The 11,084-nt window shown below is 35.6% G+C and overlaps 1 long non-coding RNA gene across 2 annotated transcripts; it reads right to left on the bottom strand.

The window, feature by feature from the left end:
* Window positions 1-3,603: 3,603 nt before the first annotated feature.
* LOC107806479 (uncharacterized) lies at window positions 3,604-9,829 on the bottom strand. Of its 2 annotated transcripts, XR_001652681.2 has the most exons (3): window positions 9,679-9,829; window positions 8,252-8,536; window positions 3,604-3,799 (listed from the first exon to the last, which is right to left on the bottom strand). It is a non-coding gene; the product is annotated as an uncharacterized LOC107806479 (long non-coding RNA). The 2 variants fall into 2 exon arrangements; XR_012696603.1 differs by lacking the exon at window positions 9,679-9,829 and having other exon boundaries at window positions 8,252-8,884.
* Between the last annotated feature and the right edge of the window lie 1,255 nt (window positions 9,830-11,084).

The raw sequence follows: 11,084 nt of genomic DNA on the forward strand, positions 1-11,084 counted from the left end.
AATTAATATTTATGGTATAATCATGGTAAAGGATGTCGAGGGTCTATTTGGAAATAGCCTCTCTACCCTACCCGCAAACGGTCGAAGGATCGTCTACCAAACAGGGGCAGAAGTTTGAGGAGGACCCTCAAAATTCTAACATAAGAAGCTACAATGTCTCTAAAATGTGTCACAGTTACTAGTTCATCTAAAAATTGCTTGATATATCAATATATTTCTAAAATGACTCTATTGTTATCAAAAAATTGCAGGGGTAAGGTCTGCGTACACACTATCCTCCCCAGACCCCCACTAAGTGAGATTATACTGGGTGGTTGTTGTTGTTGTTGTTATAATCATGGTAAAATATTAAATTTGGTAGCATACACCTTGTTCTGGTTAAGTTTTTCCTCCCAAGCAGCTCAACTGCCCCTCACAAACACATTATGTATTATTATTGTACATCAACTCATCAATAGGCTAATTGATAAAACAATTTTCGGCTAAAAAGACTTAAGAGATTTAGGGGTGTGCATTCGATTTTGACCCTTATTGATAATTACTTATCGATTTGTACATATGCTTATCGTTATCATTTCAATAAGATTTCGATTTTTTCAATTTCGATTTATCGAGTTTTGGGGCTTATCGATTCGGTTATCGATTACACCAATAAGAAAATTTGCGGGATTCCACGGAAAGTATATTGCTATAAACACGCCTAACTAATATGGACAAAAAGAAGCTAAAATAAGACGAACACTGTTTATAACATAAAAATTGTGTCAACAAGCACATGCAACGAAACTAAAGTAAGGGATCAAATGTATGCCACCAACACTCCAACAGTATAAAAAAATAAAAATACATCATCACGGCTAATTCTATTTTCCATTAATTTGAACTTCATTCCCTTGAGCTTTAAATATGATCATTCCTTAAATGTGGTAGATGAAATAATAGGGTTAGGGACTTAGGGTAAATGAAAGGGTATTATAGAATAAGGGTAAAATAAAAAAATAAAAAAATAAATTTAGTATATCTTATCGGTTTATCGATAAAACGATAACCGGAGAGGACAAAACCGAAATCGAAATCGAAATCGATAACTCTATAAGGAAAATATCGAAATCGAAATCGATAAATCGATAAACCGATAACAAATAATTGATTCGATTTATCGATAAACCGATTCGAATGCACACCCCTAGTGAGATTGCAGGGTTAATTGGCTATCATTATTTCAAAAATCGCCCAAGACTCATAAGGGAATATCTAGAGAATTTTATCGGGAGAAATTCAAAAATAGCCAGATTTACAACTGATCGTTCAAAAATAGCATGGTTTCAAAAGTAATCGAAATTTAGCCACTTTTCATGTAAAGATAAATCTGAGCGAAAACACTGTTCAAAACCCGGAAAATACGCCAGTATATTACATTAGAAAATACGCCAGCATAATATGATGGAGTTCTAGCATAAGTACACTAGAACTCCAGCATAATATACTGAAGTTCCAGCAAGTATAATTGTCCAGTATAATATATTGGAGTTTGGAGCACCGGTGCTCCAGTCTCCAGTATATCATATTGGAGTCAGCAAAGTATACCGGTCCAACATAATATGCTGGAGTTCATATACAGGTGCACCGAACTCCAGTATATTATGCTGGACCGGTCTCTGTTGCAGCAAAATAGTGGCTATTTTTCATTGACTTCGTAAATGCTGGCTATTTTTGAATGACTAGTCCGAAAACTGGCTATACCGTACTATTTTACAATTTTATCTAGTTATGCAAAACTGGAATCCTAATTATTATTATTATTATTAGGGATATTTGTACTTAATTACTTAATATAGCAAGATTTTAGGCTCTAATTTTTTCCATTTTTCACTCCCTCTCACACTAGCATACTATCACGTGTTGGACTAACTCCACACAAAATTAAAGCAAACTCAACTTAATATGCTGCCTTCCTTAAATACGAATTGTTCCCTGTTATTATGATACACATCGCATAAAATTAAAACAATAAGTGTAGGATCTTAAAATCTTTAGTGGAATTCAATGGGAAACTTTGACAACAAAACCGTCGAAGGGTAGTTTGCAATTCATCTCCTTTTCCAATCTACTCTTTAGCTTTACATTTAAGACTACTAACCTATATTGGGTGGTTATCAATTCTCCTGGAATAACCTTATCTTGTATGCTACTAACTCCAAACCTTATCTTGTATGCTTCTATCTCATTTCTTGCAAGGATAAATCTATTTGATTATTGTAATAGTGTACTAAATATTGTAAAATATTTTTTATTAAATGTTATAGGGTGGCAGGTATTTATTGCGTTTTTATGAGCATCATTCTTTCCGGTGACAAATAGAATAGTTGTCTTCGATTTTAACTATCCTCTACATTCGGCTCCACGTGTCACTCTTATGCAACCACTTAGCATAGCATATTTTACCCTTATGCACTGCTACCCGCTTCTATTAAGGCTGAGCTTAATAGAAACAAGAGACTTGGAGCAACAATTAGAATAAAATATTATTTAATCGTGAAAATGCCAAACCTTATTGCAATAATATCTCCGATCTATTTTACCTCTACGACCTTATCTTTAAGTCATTATATAATAATAATTCCCACTATGTTCCTATTTTTATCTATCCCACGGTACTATAATTTATAACATGTCTTACCTATCTCTCTAGCGTTTTGCCAAGTCCAATTAATTTCTTGATGGCACGCATATCAACTCTCCTTCTTTTTAAGGTATCCACTAATTTCATTGACTTTCTTGTCAAAGTTCGTATATTTCAGCTATCTGCCCGAATCCATCTCTCTTAGACTAGCTTTTTAACCCTCATCGGTCCATCATGCGGAACTCTTTTTGCACAATAACGTGCAAAACTCCTTACCTTCTTTAAAAGAAAAAAGTTACCTCATTGTTTGATATGTGGCAATCTCATACCTACTATTAATTGATTATTTGGCCTAATTGAAATAACCCAGGATAGGTTATATATATTAGTAGATTTTTACCGATTCGTATATATTTTATTAAAAAATTAAAGATCCAATTCTCCCGTTAAAGCAGATAACAAGCGTCCTATTTTGTATCTATAGAAAATAATCCCGAATATTTACCAATGCCAAAAGCTCCATAATTTTGCTAAAAGCTTCACAACTGGACCTTTTTCAAAGTTACTACATTAGAAATAGGAGTATCATTCATGATAAGCAAGTAACTCCTTTTTTCTTCGTTCAATTTTCTTTCAATTTGATCCGCTTTCCCTTTTGAGCCCCTCGGAAATGTTAACTGAATTCAAAAAATATTTTTTCATTATTTTTTGGTACATTAACGAAGTGCTCAGATCAATTCTTCGCTGCAGTCGTTTCAATCCACCCCCTCGGCCGTTACTAGTGGATTTAGTGGTAAACCCAATCTATGACTATTCAACGGGAAATGGTGAAGTACGTGAATCGACTTTTTTGAACCCCTCGAGAATATTTAATTAATGGCAAAAGATAGCTTGTAACGATGGCAAAATAGGTGCCAGTTATTGAGATCTGTCAGTAAAGATGTAACTTAAATCATTCCCTAATCTATGGTTCTAAAGGATTAGTCTAATATAATTATAAATAGAGGATAAACAATAGTAATTAACTTAGCCCATAGCTCAGAACAGTTGCGAAGCTTAAATTACAGTTGTCCTTTTTCATTAAACTCTAATCTTTTCTTTACATCTAATTCCATAATGGATTCTCTTTCTTCCATTAGCTGTCTTGTCTTTAGTCTTCTTCATCGGCAACACAGGCTGTAAGAGAGACGAATTATCAGACAACTAAGACTCGTCGAGTAGAAATATAATCACAAATGCAAACAACATAACATTAATCTGCAAATGGTAAATAATTGTTTTTTTAAGATGGACACAAACAGAAACAAAGAATGACTACTATAATAGGCAGAAAACAAGTAACTGATTACAATTCAGGATACATCTTAGCTCATATAAATCGAGTAATAGTTATAAATGTTTACAGAATAAAGTAAACGTTCAGAAAATTTCATAATAGCCTGCCTGCCATCGTTCTCTGAAGTTCGGGAAACCAGACACTTCCTCTGATAAAATCGTACATCTTGATTCTTGAACAAGATAATTAGGTTTTCTAGCACCAGATGCTAGTATAATAAAAGCTAAAAGCAGGGATTCCATCCAATTAAGAGGAAATTATCTCTATCAGCCAACAGCTAGAGAGGAACAATCTCTAGTAGAAACTCTGAAAAGCTAAATGGTGCAAAGGTTAAATCCAAAGGCTTAGGATTCATTTCAGCTGTTTCAGGAAATGATCTCGTAATTGAGTTGGAAAACTTATCTGACATAGCCCATATCACAAAATTGAGGTGCCTTTGCATTAATAATTTTTAACTAATAGTAAAACATATATACATTCTGGTAGAAGATAACAGACAAACCAGAAAGAACAGTGCGCGCGCGCACACACACCAGTGCCATTATTAAGATTGCAAAAGGGGCTAAATCCTTAAAGTCAAGCTCCAAATAGACAGCATGACACATAATAAAAGAGAAATATATTAACAAAACACGAAACAAGTATACTTTCTATATACTGGATAGTGAACTTGGATTGTCACCTTATGTTTGTACACTTTAAGAACGTTCAAAATTGCTTTGCTGCTAAAACTTAAATGTAATTACTTTTAGCAAGCGTGATTGTAAGGTAAACGAGAAAATTGCTCAAGAAAAGCCCAGAGAAGACACTGAATTTCGCAGTAGCTTCCTTCAATAATTTCCCCTCCCACTATCATTAGCAACAACAACAACAACATACCCAGTAATATCTTATACCGTGGGTTCTGGGGAGGGTAGTATGTACGCAGATCTTACTCCTACCTTGTGAGGATAGAGAGGCTGTTTCCAATAGACCCTCGGCTCAGGAAAGCATAAGCACCACATTAATGAAAATATAGACAAGAAGGGACAGTACCAAAAAGCCATATAAAAGCAGAATGAAAACAACAAGATAGCAAGGTGATCAACAATGAAAGAAAATAACGGTTAGTCATAAAAACCTATTACCAACAGAAAGCGAAACTGCGCGCCAATAATACTGTTATGAACACTCTAAACTACCTACTCTACTACCCTAATCCTCGACCTTCATATCTTCCTATCAAGGGTCATGTCCTCGGTCAGCTAAAGTTGCGTCATGTCTTGCCTAATCACCTCTCCCCACCTCTTTTTTGGCTTACCTCTACCTCTCCGTAGGCCCTCCAATGTCAACCACTCACACCTCCTTACCGGGGCGTCTGTGCTTCTCCTCCTCACATGACCAAACCACCTAACCCGCACTTCCCACATCTTGTCCTCAATAGGGGCCAGACCCATCTTGTCGCGAATAACCTCATTTTTTATCCTATCTAACCTGATGTGCCCTAACATCCATCTCAACATCCTTATCTCTGCTACCTTCATCTTCTGGACATGAGCAATCTTGACTAGCCAACACTCAGCCTCATACAACATCGTTGGCCTGACCACCACTCTGTAGAACTTACCTTTAAGTTTCAGTGGCACCTTCTTGTCACATAAAACACCGGAAGCGAGTCTCCATTTCATCCATCCCGCCCCAATACGATGTGTGACATCTTCATCAATCTCCCGATCCCCCTAAATAATAGACCCAAGGTACTTAAAACTTCCCCTCCTAGGGATTCCCACTATCATTAGCAACTGCCTCTAATGTTGGATATCCATTAATCCTGCCATCTCATCCACTCTCCACCTCTTCTAAACATCTCATTACCACATTTCTCTCTTTGCATATTCTTCCTGGACCTAATTTGACCCACTTGTACAGTTCACCTGTGGTCCACACCACTCCCTTATCACATGAACCACCCAAAAGCCTACTACAAAAACTAGTGATGTTCTCGTCAGACCTGGCACACTCTAGTCATCATTGGAAAATCCCAGATGTAAAGGCCTACTACCCATGAAAACACAAATTACCAATAGAACTAGACCTGTAACCTCATATCTGCATATCTTCCTCCTTCAAACACCTCTCTTTTTTAAAAAGTGAACTTGCTATTCTATGCACGTATCTGCACTCTCCTTTCACAGATTCATTACATCATCAATTATCAGTGTCACCAAAACAAGTGCAAATCTATCAATTAGTTCCTGCCTCACACTATATCACTTACGATCTCAAGTCAACCAGCAAGTGCCCCATTATAGAGCACAACCAAGAATCATGTCCACACCATATTAAAGTATCTGAAAATATGAAGTTGGAATACAAACCCTATCACCTTAACACCATGATCATTGCTGGAGCTCCACTATGTGTGTGCTATAAGTTTTAGCAAAAACTACTATGATTCGTGCCTTCTTAAAAAATGTCCATCCATGTAAAATTTATTTATTCTAATTTGACAAATTGCAGTATTCAATTCTATTGTGTTTCTTGCTCAACGTGTATTAAGAACTTTGGTTTTCCGGGAAAGAACTTACTATTGTAGCTCTATGGTTTCAGCTCAATGAGAAATGAGCTTATAAAATATGAGACCTGTGACCTTAGTTAGACAGTGCATGGTGGTAATTCATCTACTTCAACATGCTGTTGAAAGGTCAGACAATGGGATTCAACAGCAGCTTTTCATATCAAGAATTATCATTTGTCATGCAAAAGCTGCAGCTTTTGCAACTTTAAAGTCACTATGCATAGCTATATGATCATAACTTACAGAAAAAACACAATACTATAAAAATATGAACAATTAATACTGATTTTCTGATTACATGAGTATTAATTTATACGATGCGGAGCCAGGATTCAAAGTTTATGAGTTCAGAACTTGCCTCCGAATACATAGCTCGTCTTAGTTACCGTGTTTGCAATTAAAAAGTTATACATATTTAATGGATTTCCTAATACAAATGTATGATATAAGCAAAAGCTAATGGATTTACCGAACCCGTAGCTAATGCTCTAGCTCCACCCTTGTTATAAGTGGCACTCATGCCATATAGAGCAAATCTCAAGTTAAAGCAATGTCTAGAAGCATGAGTGCACCCTATTCTTTGGCAACCAACTACATGTAAATGCAAACGAATATACATGATTTGTTTTTCTTTTGTGCATGTATTACCAAGCGTATGACTAACACTTGTAAAGGTGGAGCAGCAGAAAATTATACATGGCAGATTTCTAGTCCAGACTGTCCTCTTCCCTTGGATAAAGGAGGTATTTTACCACATCACAACTGAAAGCTTATATTTTTGAAGCAAGTGAGGCCCTTGTAAAGTGTGCAAAACCAGTAAATGTATGCTTAACACTGAAAGCGGAGAAGATTTATAGATTTCAACTACAGTAAGCTGAGAAAACGAAGGATGGCCATAACCTTTGATAACCAATACTAGTATCTTTTGACAAAGTTGAGTAGGATTTACTTTTCCAGGTATTTTAGGAGCTCTATTGCACAAAATTGACTGGGCTATACTTCCCTGGTTTTTAAGTACATGCTCCTCAATCGGAAATTTTGAAGTAGCATTTTAATCACTTCACTCGCTTGCAGCATCCACATGCTCCCAGACTAGGCAAGATTTGTAGCTGCTTTAGAGGAACCAGCACATTTAACTAAGAGCAAGTAATCTTCCATGAACATGCTTGTCAGAACCTCAAAGTATAATGATGCAATGAGGCTGGAAAGGGAAACTATTTGGGAAATAAGGCGGAGAGAAGTGGTGTGGGAATGACCTCTTGCCATTTCATTGCACAAGCTCCCTTAGTAAGTGCCTTCTCAAAAAGAAAAAGGTTTATCCCTTAAATCTAGCTTTTGCTTTTTATCTGTTTAATTGTTGTTGGTCTAATATACAAGCTCAATCTATGAGCAATTTAGTACCTGATTTAGTTTACCAGTATATCCAGTAACTTCTCAAATCACATCTTTTGCTTTCTCATCATGGGCTGACCTTGCTCACTGGACTATGAACTCAACAATGAGTAATGTTAAAAAAGCATCTCTATTTAGCTCTGAACTGAATCCCTAATAGAGAAATTGTCAACTAAACTCAACTTGGGAAGTGAATACGGTGAAATAGAAAACGTCAATGGAAGACAGTTTCAACAAAAAGTAAAGAATTCAATTTCTAACTAAAAGAAAGCAAAAACCCCCATATAAATCACCAAAAATAAAATCTATGAAATTCACGGAAAAACCCAGAAGCAAGAAGTACCTCCACAGCAGAAACAGCAGTAGCAACAAGAAAGGATCATGAGTAAGTCCCTACAAATCACAACTAATTTCCCTCCTCCTCCACCGCTGGTACTAGAACTGCTTGGTTCATCATCCAGAAGCTTCTGATCATTATTTCCACAGTTCTGGGACTTGTTACGTTTCTTCTGACTATCCATTCTGTGAAGGTTCCATTCTAGATTCTTCAAGTAACCCAATTTGAATGAGTCCCTTAATCTCATTGATGGCCATAGATGCATCTCTCTCACTTTGGTGTGAACACTTTCTAAGGATCAAAAAAATGATTTTCTTCAATGGAATACTATTTTCAGTATAATAATAAGGTTGGGTGTAGATTGTGTGTACAAATATTAAATCACTACGTGTTACATGTGATTTGGTATGTATATAATACTCATCTCTTATTGCCTTCCCGGAGCCCACCATTTTACTTGCCTAACTTATCTTTTGAAAAACTTTTAAATTTGAAAACTAAAAAGTAAGAGGTGAAAAGCAAAAGGTATGCTAATAATTATAGGCGTAAGGATCACAACAAAATACAGACCTCAAATTCAAAACTTTATTTATAGGTGGAAGAAGTGGGGAAGTCGGGAAATTCAATTGGGGTGTTTAAATTTTGAATATTTTTTGTCAGTGAGCTATGCCAGCGTGTTCAAAGTCTATTTTTAATCAACAACAAGTAATATTTTTCGGTGAAGGGTGATTAATTGACCAATCTTGGGCCAACATAGCTTCGCCCATGGGTGAAAGAATTATACCCATTACGATTACACATAAAACTCATATGAAATTTATTTGGCCATTAATGAAATGCTCATAAAATATGATTCTTGCTAGTTTATTTTAGATATTTCTGCTGTGTCCAAAAAATAATCTTTAAACTTGTGTTCATTAGATGGGGTCAAGCAAATTGAAATTTGGGGGGTACTTCTTTTGGCTTTAAATGACAATACCTATTGCAATTCTAAACTAATTGAGGTTTAACAATGCTTATTTCATTTCAATACCGGTAGAACACTCTTCTTTAGGCAGCTTCAGTTGATTTTGGATAAAAGTTTGAGAGCGATAGTAATGCAAAAATTTGTCAGTTTGTATTGAATTCATTTCAGACGAATATTAATTTCTTACGTTCGTGAAAGACACGAGAGTTGTGTAAACATAAAATTCAAACTAATGGAGTATTAAAAAATCTGAGCTCTTTGATCAATATTTTATTATCGAAAAGGCAATAGTATTTCGAAATGGTACTAACAGTGTATTATACAACCAAAACAACATCATGAAATGATCACATGAGAGTAAAAATCATTTATTGAAGATCGAAACGTTCAGATGTATAACAGATTTTTCACAGATTGAAAATGGAAGGCATAATAAGGTGATCATAAAAATTGAAGGAATTTGTACCTCTGAAGTCTGAACTTTGCAATGGATGATGAAGATGCAAAGAGCGAAATAATGAATTTGTAATCAACGTAATTTACAACTCGATCTGCGTCGACAGGGTTTTGTTTATCTTTTTCTCCCCACGTAAAGTGATTTTGCTCTCCTTTTCTTTCATTTCCGAACGCTATTTATTTAGATTTGTGACACTTGTCCTCACTAAATATTAAAGTCTCAGATTTATTAACTAAACAATAGTCTTAACGATGGTTAACAAGGTAATTATACCTATTATTACAGGGAAAAAATACTTTATGACTTATGTAGTAAATATTTATCTCCAAAAATATTACTGGACTACTAAAGTATTTCCCTGAAAAATACAAAAAAAATTTGGCTATTGACAAGTACATACAATAACAATAACAAATTCAGTGCAATCACATATTGGATTTGAGGAGAATAGTGCGTATATAGACTTTAATCCCTATATCGAGAAGATTGAGAGTGTTGGATTTAAGCTTATAAATTATAATAGCTTAAAATAGAGTGAATAGGAAATGGAGGAGAAAATGAAAATTTTAAATTTTCCTATTTGACAAAGGGACATTGTCCTATATTGGAGGAGGAAAAGAGTTTTGATGGGTATATATACAATTGCACTTCTTCTAACTCTTCAAAAGTTGAGAAGAAGCCAAGCCTCGCGCCGTCGTCGTCGTTCGGCTCGGCTTCGATCAATTGATTGTTTGATATTTTGGATCAAATTTATTTGTTAATACTAAAATTAATGTAATATTATAATCAGAAAAGGGACAAATATATCCTTTTACTATCGAAAATTATTTTAAACTTACCCTTCATTATATTATTTGGCCATTTCAGATCCTACCGTGATACTATGAATCCCATTTATCCTTATTTTTATGGAGGTCCACGTGACAGCTCCTCATTAAATGACTCACCCCTAATTTAATTTACATGGTTCATAACTCAAACTACTCATAACCCCGATGTTATAACTATTCTCCTTTCTCTTTTTGTTTTTGCTACCCTCTTAAGGTGGCCGTCATTGCCGCTCGACCCCTTCCGGCCCGACGCAGCCACCAGTTGCTGCTACTCCAATCTGGCCACCTCCCTCACCACACACACCTCGGCCTCTTTACTCTCACTTGGTCTCCCAACTTGCAGATCTGTTCACATTTATTTTCTTCTCAACGGCTCTGATGAAGTTGTTGACTGTAATAATACTATAAATTTTCTCCTCATCTATCCTCCACCAGTACACCTTCTTTTCACATCCACATATAGACCTTTATTTTCTAGATGAAACAGGGGGTCCAAAGATGTTAATAGCAAAGGAAATAACAAAAAGTTCACATTTTTTGGGATCTTTCCAAAGCTAAAGCAAACTTCATTGGGAAGATCCAAGG

Source organism: Nicotiana tabacum, chromosome 11 (genome assembly GCF_000715075.1).
Source record: "Nicotiana tabacum cultivar K326 chromosome 11, ASM71507v2, whole genome shotgun sequence".
NCBI classification, from domain to species: Eukaryota; Viridiplantae; Streptophyta; class Magnoliopsida; order Solanales; family Solanaceae; genus Nicotiana; species Nicotiana tabacum.